Genomic DNA, 14,942 nt, shown 5'->3' on the forward strand with positions numbered 1-14,942 from the left:
AAAAAACGACTGCTATGTTGTGAGTAGAGCACTAAGTGTAGAGGAATTTTTCCAGCAACATGGCTGCTCTGGCAAAGGATCACATCCAGAGCTCTTCTAGGTCTGTGTGATCTGGCTGGGATGACACCCCTTTAATCCCAGTAGTCAGAGGCAAGCAGCTCTTGGAAGTTCAAGGCCAGCCTGTATAGAGCAAGTTTCTTTCTTTCCTTTTTTTTTTTTTTTTTTTTTTTTGGTATTTTCAAGACAGGGTTTCTCTGTGTAGCCCTGGCTGTCCTGGAACTCACTCTGTAGACCAGGCTGGCCTCCAACTCAGAAATCCACCAGCCTCTGCCTCCCAAGTGCTGGGATTAAAGGCATGTGCCACCACCACCCAGCTATAGAGCAAGTTTCAAATAAAGAAAAATTCAGGTCCAGGCATGTTGGTGCACACCCTTAATCTCAGCACTCAGGAGACAGAGGCATGCAGATTTCTGAGCTCTAGTGACTCCGTTCAGTTGAGTGAGTGAGTGCGTGCAGTAGTGAATTCTTTAGTGAGTTCATGCAATTCAGTGCAGGGCAGCAGAGGTAACTGAAGCCAGAGAATAAGAAGGAGCCAGAAGATTAGAACATATTGTCCAAATATGAGGCATGCAGAGCAATTCAGGCAGAAGCCAAGAGAAGCCTGATTGAATTGGTTTGGGAAGGAGTTTGAGACAGAACAGCTGAGCTGAACCAGCCAGAATTCAGAAGGAACTAGAAAGGGTGAACTTATTTAGCAGTAAGCTTCTGACAATTACTTCAGACAAATAAGTTACTTTTACAACTAGGTTCATATAAAGTATTTATATAGTAATAAATGCTCATAGAAATTCTGGGACATACTGACAGATATGAAACAAAGTAAAATTCAGTCATGAAATCTAAGTCAAAGAAAGAGGATGAATAGTAAAGGGAGGTTCTATCCTGTATGCAATAGGAATCAAGACTATATACACAGTTTGGGTACCACTGTCTCTTTAAATACATTCTCTAAGCCCAAATCCCAATAAACATGAGTGACATAGAACACAAAGAGGAAGGAGATGAAAAGAGAGGAGGAGGAAGAAGAGGAAAGGAGAGGGGGTCTGCTACTTATTCCTCACAACCTGGCACAAGGCCACAGGCCATGGAACTCCTACAGTCACCTAGGGGCCTCCTACTTACTTAGCTGCTACTATTTTCAAAGCCCACATCCTCCTAGAAGTTTTGTTCCATAGAAGCTTCACCCAAAATTTCCTGGTGGTATTGATTCTTTTAAGATCTATTTTGTGAGCTGGACGGTGGTGGCACACACCTTTAATCCCAGTACTTGGGAGGCAGAGGCAGGCGGATTTCTGAGTTCGAGGCCAGCCTGGTCTACAGAGTGAGTTCCAGGACAGCCAAAGGGCTATACAGAGAAACCCTGTCTCAAAACAAAACAACAACAACAAAAAAAGATCTATTTTGTGTGTGTATGTGTGCATGTGTATGCATTCATACACATGCCACACATGCCTCTACAGTGTGGGTTCTGGAAATAAAATTCAGGTCATCATTATGTTTGGCTGAAAGTACCTTTCCCACTGAGGCATCTCTCCAGCCCCTGGCTTGCTTGTTCTGTCTGATGGCACTTACAGAGAGGTAGGAAGATATACCCATAATAAGGGCAGCACCTCCTACGTGCTGGGTCCCAGAGAGAACAAAACAGAGAGAAGGTGAAAGGAATGTCAGGCTTCATGTCTATTTCCTGGCTGAAAGCCCAATGTGACCAGCCATTTCGCATTCGTGCTGATATGACATCCCCATCATAATGGACTATACTCTCAACAAGGAACTAAAATAATCCTTCCTTATATCGCTTAACAGTATTTGGTCACAGCAACAATATAACTACTATACTTGGGCAATGCACTCTTTACTTTCCTCTTATTTCTGCTCACTGAGTCTCAGCCAATACACTCATTCTCCCCTACTACCAGAGTCGTCTTCACTGACTCCAGCTACACAATCAACTTAAATATGCTTGCCTAGCATGCACCGGGCCCTAAGTTCAACTCCCAGCCCCACAAACAGCCGAAGCCTATGCTGCTGGAGTCAGCCCCTAACTATAGTAGGGAATAATTGCAAGGTGTACCTAGGAGCTACAGAACCACTGACGGCTGAAAGTGTGGCATATGGCAACAACGAACAGAACAAAGAGGCAGTGTGTTTAGCCCCAAATGTGCCTCATGCCTAAATGGACTAGGGAAGTGCCTTCAGACCTGAAGATTATCATCAGCTCATAGAACTATCTAGAATCTTCTGAACACAAGTGGGCTTGGAAGTATTTCCAAATATAAGCAGGAGTTTCCTTCTTTTTTTTTTTTCCTGTATAATGCCTCAAAATTCAGTTACCCTGTGGGAGAAATTACCGGTTATTACTGAAAATACTCATTTTTCACGTGCAGAGTTTAGACTATGGTTTATAAAGTGCTTGATGAGCCTCTTAATACTTAGAACACTCTCAGCAGACAGAGGTGAAAGGACTGTTTCAGCCATGATGAAAGAGGCCACATGACTCATCTATTGTCCCACGGGGAAGACAAAGACGTTCTGAAATCTTTGTCTAATTACCAAGTCCTGTGGGCCACCCAAATTCAACCTTTTAAATCACCTTAAAGCTCATAGGTGCCACAGCAGCAGAATTGTAAGTAAGTAGACTGAAGCTAAGCCCTGAGCCACCCAGCTCGTGCAGTGGGACAAATAGGCAATGAGCACAACACGATCCCTGGGCCCTAGGAAATGGCTCTGTTCTACACTCACATTCCCAATTGAATGACCATCCAGCAAGTCAGGCTGATTGATACAAGGCCTCTGGGCCACCTCTGTGAAACAGCAGTCCTGCTACGTCTGCCCCAAACCACTTTATAGTTGAGAAGCACAGATGTAGATAATGTTTATATAATTTCTCAAAAAACCTAAAAGGATGGATCAAGTGCTCGAGTGCTACCTTCGACAGCGGAGGTGTAGAACACAGGTCCACCCTCGAAGGGCTTAACAACCGGGGGAAACAGACAAGACAGTGTCATTAATAAGCAGGCACAGAGCAGTCCAATGAGAATTGTATGTACACAGGGAGGAAACAAATATAAACACACACACACACACACACACACACACACAAAATGCAATTACAAAACATTACTAAGCTACCAGCTTCGGGATGCTTAGAAAGAATATTGTAAGAAATACTAAACTTCTCTTTCTTTCTTTCTTTCTTTCTTTCTTTCTTTCTTTCTTTCTTTCTTTCTTTCTGTTATATTTGAATCTGCTAAAAAGCAAGGGTGGGTCTTTGTTAAACACTTTCTCAAGAGTTCCAGGCCAGTGGAACTCTTTCTAGGCCTAAGCAAACGTGCTTTACTGCTCGCTGTCTGAAGTGTTACATATTCAGCAGTGACAGGCTGCATCCACAAGCCTCCTTTCTCCTTAGGACTTAATCTGACAGTGACCTTGGCTATCAATCTGCCACTAACTAATTTAGTCAGGAAGCAAGCACAGCCAGCAAAGGCAGACAAAACTCTTTGACTTCAAAGATAAGGAAAGATAAGGACAAACAACAGAAAGACCTTAACCAGACAATATGGAGGCCAGAACATCCTCTGCCCGTCATACAGGGCAGAGGAAAAGTTATAAACACTAAGAGTAGTAGGAGCTATCTATTTTTTTTTTTTAAGATTTATTTTTATTTGTAACCGTGGTGAATGTGGGTGGGTGGGGTGTTTTCTGTGTGGGTACACGGATGTGAGTACAGGTGCCTGTGGAGGCCAGAGGCATCAGATCCCTCAGCGGCTAAAGGTGCAGGCAGTTGTAAGCTTCCTGGGATAGGCACTAGCACTTAAACTCGGAGGAAGAGCAGTATCTCTCCACTCCTAACCAGTGAGCCATCTCCCTAGCCCCTTAAATTAACTGCATTATGAACCATTATCATTAATGTGAGATGGGTTTTCCCAAAACATTTCTGCAGGGTGGGCACTATGATACAGGAGGGTCAGGAGTTTAAGGCTAGCCTCCACAGCATACCTAATAAGTTTGAGGCCAAACAGACTCCACAGAACCTGATGCCAACAAACAACATATCCCAAGGGTGTGATGTATAAACTCTATAGATCTGACTGACTGACATTGATCTGGCACTGAGTGATAAACCTGTGAGAGCTAACACTTATAACAGCTGCCCATCATCAGAGAGTCCTGCCCACCACTGTACTAAACCCTTTACAAATATCTTGCAGAGAGCCTGGCAGTGGTGGCGCATGCTTTTAATCTCAGAAGGCAAAGGCAGGTGGGTCTCAGTGAGTTCGAGGCCAGCCTGGTCTACAGAGATAGTTCTAGGACAGCCAAGGCTACACAGAGAAACCTGTTTCAAAAAAGAAAAAAATAAGTTAAGAATATGCTGCAGAAGTCCTTTTCAATACGGATGGACTTCTGTTAAAGGTGAAGATGGGCTAAACAGTAAACAAAGTAACAAAGACTAAAAAGTAAAGCGCAGTTCTTCTAATTCTTAAGACCAATGACAAGTTATAAATAGCTCATATTCACTTAATACTTATTAAAGGGCAGGCATTACGTAAGCTCCTTGTGAATACTGAGTCGCTAAATCCTCCCAACAGTATTTAGGAGCTGATATCATTATTATTTCCTCTTTACAAGGAAATGTAAACAGAAAGAGATCAAGTTATTTGTCTTGGGTAATATGGCCTGATTAAAATCAACACTAAATGTATAGTCCCATATGCAATTCAAAGCCAATTAATGACCCTAAATAATACACTAACATTTCATATGAGTGGTGTTTCAAATTTCAGTAACAAACACCAGCAACTGTAACTAATATTTATTTTGTATTGTTTTATTTGTTAGTCCCATGACCGGAGGAGTTACCTGATTGGTAACTATCATACTTATACCCAGGGAAATGGCTGATTAACTAGGAATCACTTCTACAATCCTTTTGTGTCAGTGTAAATTCTCCAAGGGAGGGGTAAATGAGAAATCCCTGAAGAGTGAAAAGGTGCTCTCTACTAAAGAACTAGCCTCAATGATCTTTGTGACCTTAGACACAGTACTCAGAATGTCTATAAGGGTGTAATAACTGTGACTTCACTTAAACAAGTGCTTTTAGAGATGTTTAGTCCCAACTGCCTAAACCTCTTACTGTTTCCCTAAGAAATCATACTTCATTGTGCCAATAAATAGAAACACTTGTAAAAATGTTTGCTTAAAAGAACTTGCAAACAAATGTGTCTGCCAAGAGAATTAAAAGAAATATTTTCAAACCGGATGCTACTGTAGATAACTCAAGCATATTTTAACTATTAAAACATGTTTAAATAAATAGACTCCTTTCAGAGCTACCTCGAAGTTAGCCTTACGCATATATGCAGTTCAAGCAAAATAATAAGATTGACTGATAACTTTCAGTTTTATTTGAAATCTACAAAGAAGATAATATGACACTCAAACAACAAAAAGACAGACACCACACATAATCCTCCAGTGAAGGGTACCTATGTGGGCTACAGAACTTAAAGCTGAAGGAGTGGGTCTCAGTTTTCTATACACTGTTCCCAAAGTATGATTTGGGGCAATCTTCTTCAGACTGAACTTGAGCCACTCTGTCAACATGTAGGGCAAATAAAGATCCCTGTCGTACTTTCAAAGGTGGCTTGGGGATGCAAATCAAACAACAGAATTCTTTATGAACCTCAAAGCAGGGTACAGGATGCCTTGGGTATCTAAAACCAAGGAAAAGATTACTACTTTCTCGTTGATCTTCTTTTTTACACCCACCAAGTACAGAAAGGATGGGGACAGGGGTCTACTAGGAAGCTCGGATAGAAAGTCTTAATGTACTCAGGCATTCCTTCTGCAGGGTTAAAGACAGCAGGGGCTGCTCTGCACCTGCTTCTCAGCAGCCTTGACCTGCTGGGGTTCAGTGGTGCACTCTCTGCAGGATTTAACAGAACAGCTCGGATAGGTTCAGATCAGTGCATCACTCCAGCCACAACAGAGCCTCCATTTGCAGTAGAGTGGAAATTAACACAGAGACCCAAACCCGGACAGCTGGCAAAGAGGGGGAGATTTGGAGCAGTCATCCCTACATGGGATGTCATCATCAAATCTCTTCCATATTCCCTAAGGATCTTCACTGTGTCCATGGCTTTAGCTACAATCCACATGGCAGATGGAGATATGCCTCCTGAGGTAGATAACTGCCTTTTATATGTGCCCTAATTCCTACAATGTGCAAATGACCCTCCAGCCTTCCTCCTTCAAGCATTGGCTACAGAGCGAAGGACATTGTTCCCTAATAAAGATGAATATCCACTCTGGCATTTATAGCTGAGTCACCAGCGACCAATATGAATTAGCAAGCCCTATGACCTCCGCCTCTGCAAAATCTTCCCATTGTCTGTAACTCTACCTCCATAGTCCAGCCACCACCACAGGCCATCTTCCAGGCAGATTTCTCTAAATCTATCACCCAAGTGGGCTTTCTGAAATCAAAACCCTGCTGCCTTCTGGATAAATATTACTCAGAAGAGCTCACATCACTTTCCTTCCAGCCCTTAGTTCTTAAATTTCCCTCTACACTCTACCACAATCCCATTCTGTCTCCGGTCATAAAGAATTTATAGGAATCAGAATCTCCCTGTTTTCTTTGCCTGGAAGCTGGTTTTTTTTTTTTTTGTTTTGTTTTTTTGTTTTTTTTTTTCCACTGCCACAATTCTTAACCTCTTTACCAGCACTGTTCCTCCCAAAGTGCCCCACCTCGGGGGCAGCTGCATCTAAGCCTTCAGGTCTGTGTTGACTTCTGCACTGTCCCCTGACTTCCTAGGCCCATTTGAACCTGCCCTTATATTCCCCTACAGCGTCCTGACTGCCTCCCTAATCAGGTCAGATACTACTTTAAAGAGGCCTGCTTTCTTCTCTGTCTTCCCTAACAAACGGTAAGTTTTCTAAAGACAAGACTGCGTGTCTTGTTCAAGGTTATCATCATACCTACAAAACCACATAGTAGAGTGTGTGTCTACCACTTCCCAATTAGCTAATTATCTATAAGTACACTGAATAATACAGAACAAGGCAGCTTTAGTTTATACTGAATTGTACACTGGTTACTCTACTCAGGATAGTTAGAAAGAAATAAGCCCCTGCCTCACTTGTGAACGTTGTGCATAACTCGGGAATCAAATTTGAAACCAAGCTCAAATTAACAAAGAAAATGTTAATAAAAACAGTATGCTTGACATCTCAATGAAATGGCCTCTCAGCTGGGCAGAGTGGTGCACATATTCAATGCCAGAACATGGGAGGCAGAAGCAGGAGGATCTCTGTGAGTCCAAGCCCAGCCTGGGACATAGGAAGTCCCAGAACAGAGAGGACTACATAGAGAGACCCTATGTCAACAATACATAAATAGCCGGGCAGTGGTGGTGCATGCCTTTAATCCTAGCACTTGGGAGGCAGAGACAGGTGGATTTCTGAGTTCAAGGCCAGCCTGGTCTACCGAGTGAGTTCCAGGACAGCCAGGGCTACACAGAGAAACCCTGTCTCAAAAAACAAAAAACAATAAATAAATAAATAAATAAATAAATAAATAAATAACACTGCCTCTCTATGTTCACTTTGAGTTTTGTTTTGCTCCTAACTCATCTGCCAATGAGATTAATGATGCTCATTGACCAAATCATGTTTTTACAGCATAGTTTGCAGGAAAGTAAGCTGTAAGGTTCTTTAGTATTTGTTTTTACCTACACAGACCAATGAGATAGGAGCAAATTGCATATGTACTTGCTACTGGCAACCACTTCGTCACACTTGTTCCTAAGTCCTCTGAATTATTTGCTTTGCACTTGAAGCTAGCACACAGTGTGGCTCCTTAAAACCCATATACCAATTCAGCTCTGAAGGAAAAATGAAAACAAAGACAGCAATTCCTTGCTAGGTATTCCTCTATAACCCTTCTTCCAAGGAGTAGACATTCCCTGTGATGCAAGCCAGCAAATGGCCAGGAGCCACTGTGAAGACAGACATCTTTGATATTGCTCTGAGGGTGCGGGTAAGGGCAATGTGAAACAGAAGAGGGGAAAGAGAAGGAGCAGTCATAGCCTGATACCCCTGGAACTGTCTACAAAATAACCCTAAAAACTAGGCCTGTATTTCTAATCTTTTCTAGGCTGAAATCAGACCTTCTGAAACTAGTTTAACAGTATCAATATCTCAGCCTGCTTTGTAAACATGTAAATGCATGACCTGATATCAAATCTTTTGAAAGGCCACATACTGAGATCACCTTGAATCTGCTATCTAATAAATATTCAATACTCATAAGCTTTGGGTATTGAATGTAGCGAGGGTAGTGCTGGCCTCTATCTAGCTTGGTTTTCCTGGTCCTAATGACAAGCTCTTTTTTTCCCTTTCTGTCAAATGATTACATATTCCTCAGTCCCTTATTTCTTAGCTGTGCACATAAACAAGCGGGAAGGGAAGAGGGTTGTTAACCTAACACCTTAAAGAAAACAAGAGCTTTTAGCTAGATGTGGCTGCAACCCATGCCTATAATCCCAGCACTCCAGAGGCCCAGGTAGGAAGATCACTAGCTCAGATAAGATGAGGAGCATTCAGGACAGACTGGCTGTAGACAAGTCTTCTACTTCAAAACTAACCTGGGCTACACAAGTTCCAGGCCTATATAGGCTCTATCATGAGACTATTCTTAGAGAAAAATTAATTAATTATAAAAGGAAAGGAAAAGAGGCAAAGGAACAAGAGTGTTCTTTCAACAGAAAGAACTGCACTGACCACCCTCTGAAGAAACATTGTATAATCCAGTATTCTGTTTTCTACCTCAACTTCTGAAAGACTCTCTGTTTTGTACCTAAATTAGTTATGACTTTATTGTTCCTATTGTTAGTGCAGGGTTTTAGGTTCAAAATGCATTCGCTATCATGTAGACAACTTTGAAACATTTATTGAACTTTATGGTTATAAAAAAGGACTGCACATTGTTCAGGGCTTTGAAAAGAAGAAAGGCAAAATAAACAATTCTTATTTACCTTCTAACAGGGAAAAAAATCACTGTATAACAAAGAAGAAAAAGAGAGGATAAGAGGAAAAGAAGATATAAGTTAGCTGAAAGCATATCGCAGATACAGTTCTCTGTTGTCTTTCCCCCATTCAGCAATGCCTGAACCCTCTCTGTTAAAATCTTTCATAAATATCTTTTTAATATTTGTGTTATGTCATATCTTTTGATGGAACCATAATGTGACTGTTCTACACAAAGGCATACTCAGCATTATGATGAACTTAGCTGTTCTCATAAGTTCCTTTGGACTTCTAAAGGAAGAATTGCTAAGTCAAACGGTAGGAGCGTTGGTTGCTGAGACATTTTACACACTCAGTCGCTGTGTGTGCTTTTCAGAAAGGCCGTCCTGTCTGCCTCTCGTGGCAACGGAGAACGTCTACTCCATGACACGCTGCTTTGATGTGACAATTAAAACTCTTTGAGAGCTATAGTGCTTTGAGAGCTGGAAAAGTATTGCCTTGTTATTGCTTTCTTGCTTTAATAGAAAGAACTTAATTTAATATATTAGCTATTTAATTCCAGTTCCTTTCTATGGCTATACGGGCATTCCCACAGTAATCAATTTGCACCTTGACAATCTCTCCATTCTAATTTCAAGTGTGTCATGTAATATAACATAGTCAGGTAGATAAGTCTTCTATGTGCTGGTTGTGGGGATTAGAGGAAAAAACAAAGACAAAAAACCCTAAAAAGCAAAACAAAACCAAAAACAATGTTGGCAGAAGGACATGTTGGAGCTATGACTGTTCCAGAGTCCTAGGTGTAAATTTTAACAATTTCTTTGTAGGCTTTATGATAAATCTCCAGTGCATGAATCTACCAAATAACGCACTACAAGCTGCACTTTCATAGCACTAAAGGCAAGGGTGGATGAGGCTGCTGTGTGGCAATAAGGAGTTCTGAGTACATAATGCTGTGAACACTGACACTGAGACATTTTAATTGTGGCAAAACACTCAAAACAAAGTTTACCATTGTAACTACTAAGCCAGTCATTCTCTTGCAGCTCAATCCCCACTGGTCTTTTCATCTTGCTGTCTACCCATTCAACAAGAACTTCTCCTTCCATCCCTCCCTGAACACTTGACAATTATTCATCTGCTTTTCTTTTTTTTTAAAGATTTACTTATTATTATATCTAAGTACACTGTAGCTGTCTTCAGACACACCAGAAGAGGGCATCAGATCTGATTAGGGAAAGACTGTGAGCTACCATGTGGTTGCTGGGATTTGAACTCAGAACCTTTGGAATAGCAGTCAGTGATCTTAACCACTGAGCCATCTCTCCAGCCTTCATCTGCTTTTCTATAGTGGAATATTTTTATTTGATACATACATCAAACACTTACTTATTCTAAGTACTGTTCCGGGACTTTAAAAACATCAAGTTGCCAGTCACAGTGGCACATGCCTTTAATTCCAGCAGAGTTCAAGACCAGGCTAATCTACATAGCAATTTCCAGGCTAAACAGGGTTCTCTGAAAAACATACATATTTAATACTCATTAAATCTTTGATGAGGTGACTATTGTTCCCATTCTACAGATTAGGAAACAGCTAAATTGAGTGAACTTCCCAGATGACGAAATGAGAAAGTGACTATACAAGAATTTAAGCTGAAGTAAGCATTAAAGATCTTACTAGAACCATAGCGTTGTAAAAGTATTTACTATAAAGACAAACACATACGGTATTGATGTTATTTCTTGGTGCATGACTTTTACACACTTCTCCTTGTCAATTTAACCTAATACTTAACTCCTAGCTAAAAGTTAGATTATGTTACCAAGGTAACCCACATATATTTACCTTTTAAAGACCTCATTTTTGCTACAGTATTTCTTTAAGTAAATGAAATAAAAACTACTTGGTGTTTTAAACAAATCACTGATAGCGTGTGCTATTCTATAATGCTATATAAGTACAAGTCACAATTTATTATGATTTATTGAAAATATTTTACAGGAAAACCCCAGAAGTTTCTTTCTAGTTTCATGGATCAAAGAAAAAAGGAAGGAACTAAACAACGTTTACAACAATATATCTCAATCAATTTAACCTGTTAAAGACGCCTTGCTTTGCAAACTATACATATAAGCCCAGTCTCTATTTGTCTCTCGAAATCAGCATTTTTTTTCCAGCTTAAGGGACGGGCCTGAGAACTCCTTATCTTGTTTTGTTTTTTGTTTTTTAGCTTAGTAAGCTTTTCGTACAAGACCAATTTGTCCTTAGTCCTGTGGCGTCATTTACTATACATTCAAAATGGGCACAGTCAACAGGAAGAACAATCGTGGCGTTTCTTTGGGGCTAAAAGCTCCACTGGGATTTGGTTTCTATGATCGCTGGGGAGGGGTTACTAAAAACAACGCAGAGAACAGGATCACCTTATTCAACTACTTTCTAATCTGCGTTGACTTGATTTACAAAAAATAAATAAATAAATAAACACCGGGTCATGTCTTCCCCCTCACTTAACCACCCACAAATGAAGTGCTATCCCCAGCGCGACAGAAAAGACAACAGAAAGCGGTGCGTGGAAAGAACCCCCGCGACCCCGGGTAGCTCCAGGGATGCGTCATCCCGTCCCCCTCCCCGCCCGCCCGCCCGGCCAAGGCCGCTGCGAGGAGGATGCTCACCGCGGCTTTGGTCCTGTCGCCCGTGCGGCCTGCAGCGGATCCCCGGCAGGACCCCGACCCAGGCAGCCCACCCTCCTCAACGCCAGCGGCTGCGCTCCGGCTGCCGACCATCCCGGCCCGGCTCTGTTTACAAGCAGCTTCTCGCGGTCCCACGCCCAAAAGCTTCCCCGCGGCAGCCCGGCAACAGGATCCGATTACTCAGGGTTCCAGCCGGCGAGGACCGGTCCCTCCCGCGGGAGGAGCAGGCGGCCGGGCGGGGCCTGACCTCCTTATCTTATTGTTTCCTTTACAGCCTTTATCACAGGCTTGCTCCCTTCGGCTCTTCCCAAGGCCAAAAAGGATGTTTGCAGTTAAAATTGTCACTTGGATCCTACCAGGGCAGGGTCAGCTATCAGCAGTTGCCAAGAATAAGAGAATTTATCAGAAATAATGCTTTCCAAACGTAGGAACGAACTGCTTTTCATCTTTGGTTTGGGTGTACGATCTGCTTTTCATCTTTGGTTACGTGCGCGGTTTTAAGAGATGTGGTTGAGGAAAAAGGTCTCTAACCTGGCTGTGGATTCCTAGTCTAGCAGCTAGGGCATGGGGAAGGGGGAAAAGTCACCTCCTGAGGTCTGCCGGTAGCCAGCCCACTTATGAAGGTTGTGCTGTTCCAGTTGGACGAATCTTCCTTTCAGTTTCGAGCCTTAATTCGCCATCAGAGCATACTTCTTAGTCTTTTTTTTTTTTTCAATTAAGATTAATAAGAGAGGAGCAGGGCGTGGTGGCGCACACCTTTAATCCCAGCACTGGCACTGAGGAAGCATAGGCCGGTAAACCTGTGTGAGTTTGAGGCCAATCTGGTCTACACAGAGAGTTCCAGGCCAACCAGAGCTACAGGCTTTGTCTCAAAAGCAAAAGCAAGCCAAGCGGTAGTGTCACAGGCCTTTAATCCCAGCACTCAGGAGGCAGAGGCAGGTGGATCTCTGTGAGTCTGAGCCCCACCCTCCATTCCCTTGTTTACAGAGTGAGTTCCAGGGCAGCAAGGGCTACACAGAGACACCCTGTGTCAAAATAGAACAAAACAACAACAAAAGCAAACAAAGCAAAAACAACGTGTATAAATCAATGACTCCTATTCACAGCCTGTTTAATAATGGAGAGAATTAGGACTCAGACAGGATATATAGTATTTTTTTGAAAGTCAAATCTCTTAAAGAGTCAGAATCAAATTGTGGTTGTTTGAATAGGTTTGGTTCCCATACATTCATATGTTTCAATGCTTGGCCATAGGGAGTGTCACTATCGGGAGGAGTGGATGTTATTGGAGTAAGTATGGCCTTGTTGGAGGAAGTGCACTACTTACTTACGTCTCTTCAAGACTGCCTACGCCTAAGCTCCGCCCAGTGTGGAACCAGAGCCTCCTTCCTCCCCCAGCTGCCTGCCTTGGCATCTAGATGTGGAATTCCTGGGTCCTCCAGCACTGCCTGTACACTGCCACGGTTCCTGGCATGATGATAACAGACTGAACTTTTGAAACTGTTAAGCCAGCCCCCAATTAAACGTTTGTCTTTATTAGAGTTGCCTTGGTCATGGTGTCTCTTCACAGCAATGAAAACCCTGACTAGGATAGAAGTAGAGATATGTTTGTCTAACTAAGACACAAATTTATAACATAGTTCCCAAATATTTACTACATGGTAATTGTTTTTTTTTTAATTTTCAAATTTAGAAATAAAACTCCAAATATAGTCTGTAGTCAGGAGACTAAAAAACATTGAAACAAGAAACACAATGAAAGTAGTGACAATTTTATCCTAGTTAAAAAAAAAAAAAAAATGATTCCAGCATCTTCCGCACTTGAACTTCCTTACTGAAAGCGAATTCAGAGTGTAACAGCTTAGACTGAAGAAAACAAAATCAAACATTTATTGTTTTTAAATCTATGTTTGCAAAAGGACTGAATTTACTTCCTATCACTAACACAGGAAGCCAATAATAATTCCATCTGAGAAACTGCTGGCTTCTGGGCTAGTCGACATCTGGGAACATTTTGTTCTTTTAAATTCAAAACAGTTAAATTCACATCAGCACTCAAAAGGCTGTCAGCTGCTGTCATCCTCGCTACTGTTTAGCAGACCATGTTTTTAGAGAACTTTTAGATTCTCAGAAGAGTTGAGAAAGAGCTCTCACAGACTTTTTGCCACTGTGTATGAACCACCTCCCGGCCCATGAGCATCCTGCATCACAATAGGGCATCCATTGTCATCTATGAACCTCTGCAGGTGAATCATTAGTCTACAGTTTGCATTAGGGCCACTATCTTTACCTACATTGTACACGGACGTCCAGGAAGGCTTCTCTTTGAGCAATCAGAAACATTTTAATAGAGAAGAGAAAGAAATGCCAAAGTTCATCCAATATCACCATAGCTACTTTCTTACTTCAAGCCTTGTAGTGGCCTTCGTATACTAGCAGGGAGAGTTCAGACTACATAGCTTTCTACCCACTAGCATTTACTTGGAGGTAGAGCCTTTGTTTTCCCTCTACTCAGCACTCATACTTCCTTGGGAAGCTTGCACCTGCCTCTAAATCACAATGTAAGCATGCGTAAGGAATGCTAAGCACATCTTAATCTCTTTTTTTCATTAGCTATTTTCTTTATTTGCATGTCATATGAGATCTCCTTTCCCTGTTTCCCCTCTGGAAAAAAGAAAAAAAAATTTAAAAAATTAAAAACCTGTTCCCTTCCCCCTCCCCCTGCTCACCAACCCACTCTCTCCAGGTTCCTGGCCCTGGCATTCCCCTACACGGGGGCATAGAACCTTCACAGGACAAAGGGCCCCTCCTCTCATTGATGACCGACTAGGCCATCCTCTGATACATATGCTGCTGGAGCCATGAGTCCCATCATGTGTACTCTTTGGTTTGTGGTTTAGTCCCTGGGAGCTCTGCGGGTACTAGTTAGTTTATATTGTTGTTCATCCTAAGGGACTGCTAACCCTTCAGCTCCCTGGGTCCTTTCTCTAACTCCTTCATTGGGTACCTTGCACTCAGTCCAATGGATGGCTGTGAGCCTCTACTTCTGTATTAGTCAGGTACTCACATCCTTCTCTCTATGGTACCTTCCTCTCAGTCATGGTGGTTGATCCAAGGATGGGCATTTGTATAAGTTACTTTGCTATGGGCAGATACATGAC

General features: G+C 42.1%; 1 protein-coding gene across 2 annotated transcripts in view; it reads right to left on the reverse strand.

Annotated features, from left to right (window-relative positions):
• Plekhm3 (pleckstrin homology domain containing M3) overlaps positions 1 to 12,006 on the reverse strand; it is a 160,826-nt gene extending 148,820 nt beyond the window's left edge. For both annotated transcript variants that reach the window (XM_031367753.1, XM_031367754.1), the window contains exon 1: positions 11,764 to 12,006. The gene's annotated coding sequence lies outside the window, so the exon portion shown is untranslated. The remainder of the gene's footprint in view (positions 1 to 11,763) is intronic.
• Between the last annotated feature and the right edge of the window lie 2,936 nt (positions 12,007 to 14,942).

Source organism: Mastomys coucha, unplaced genomic scaffold, assembly GCF_008632895.1.
Source record: "Mastomys coucha isolate ucsf_1 unplaced genomic scaffold, UCSF_Mcou_1 pScaffold14, whole genome shotgun sequence".
Lineage (NCBI taxonomy): Eukaryota > Metazoa > Chordata > Mammalia > Rodentia > Muridae > Mastomys > Mastomys coucha.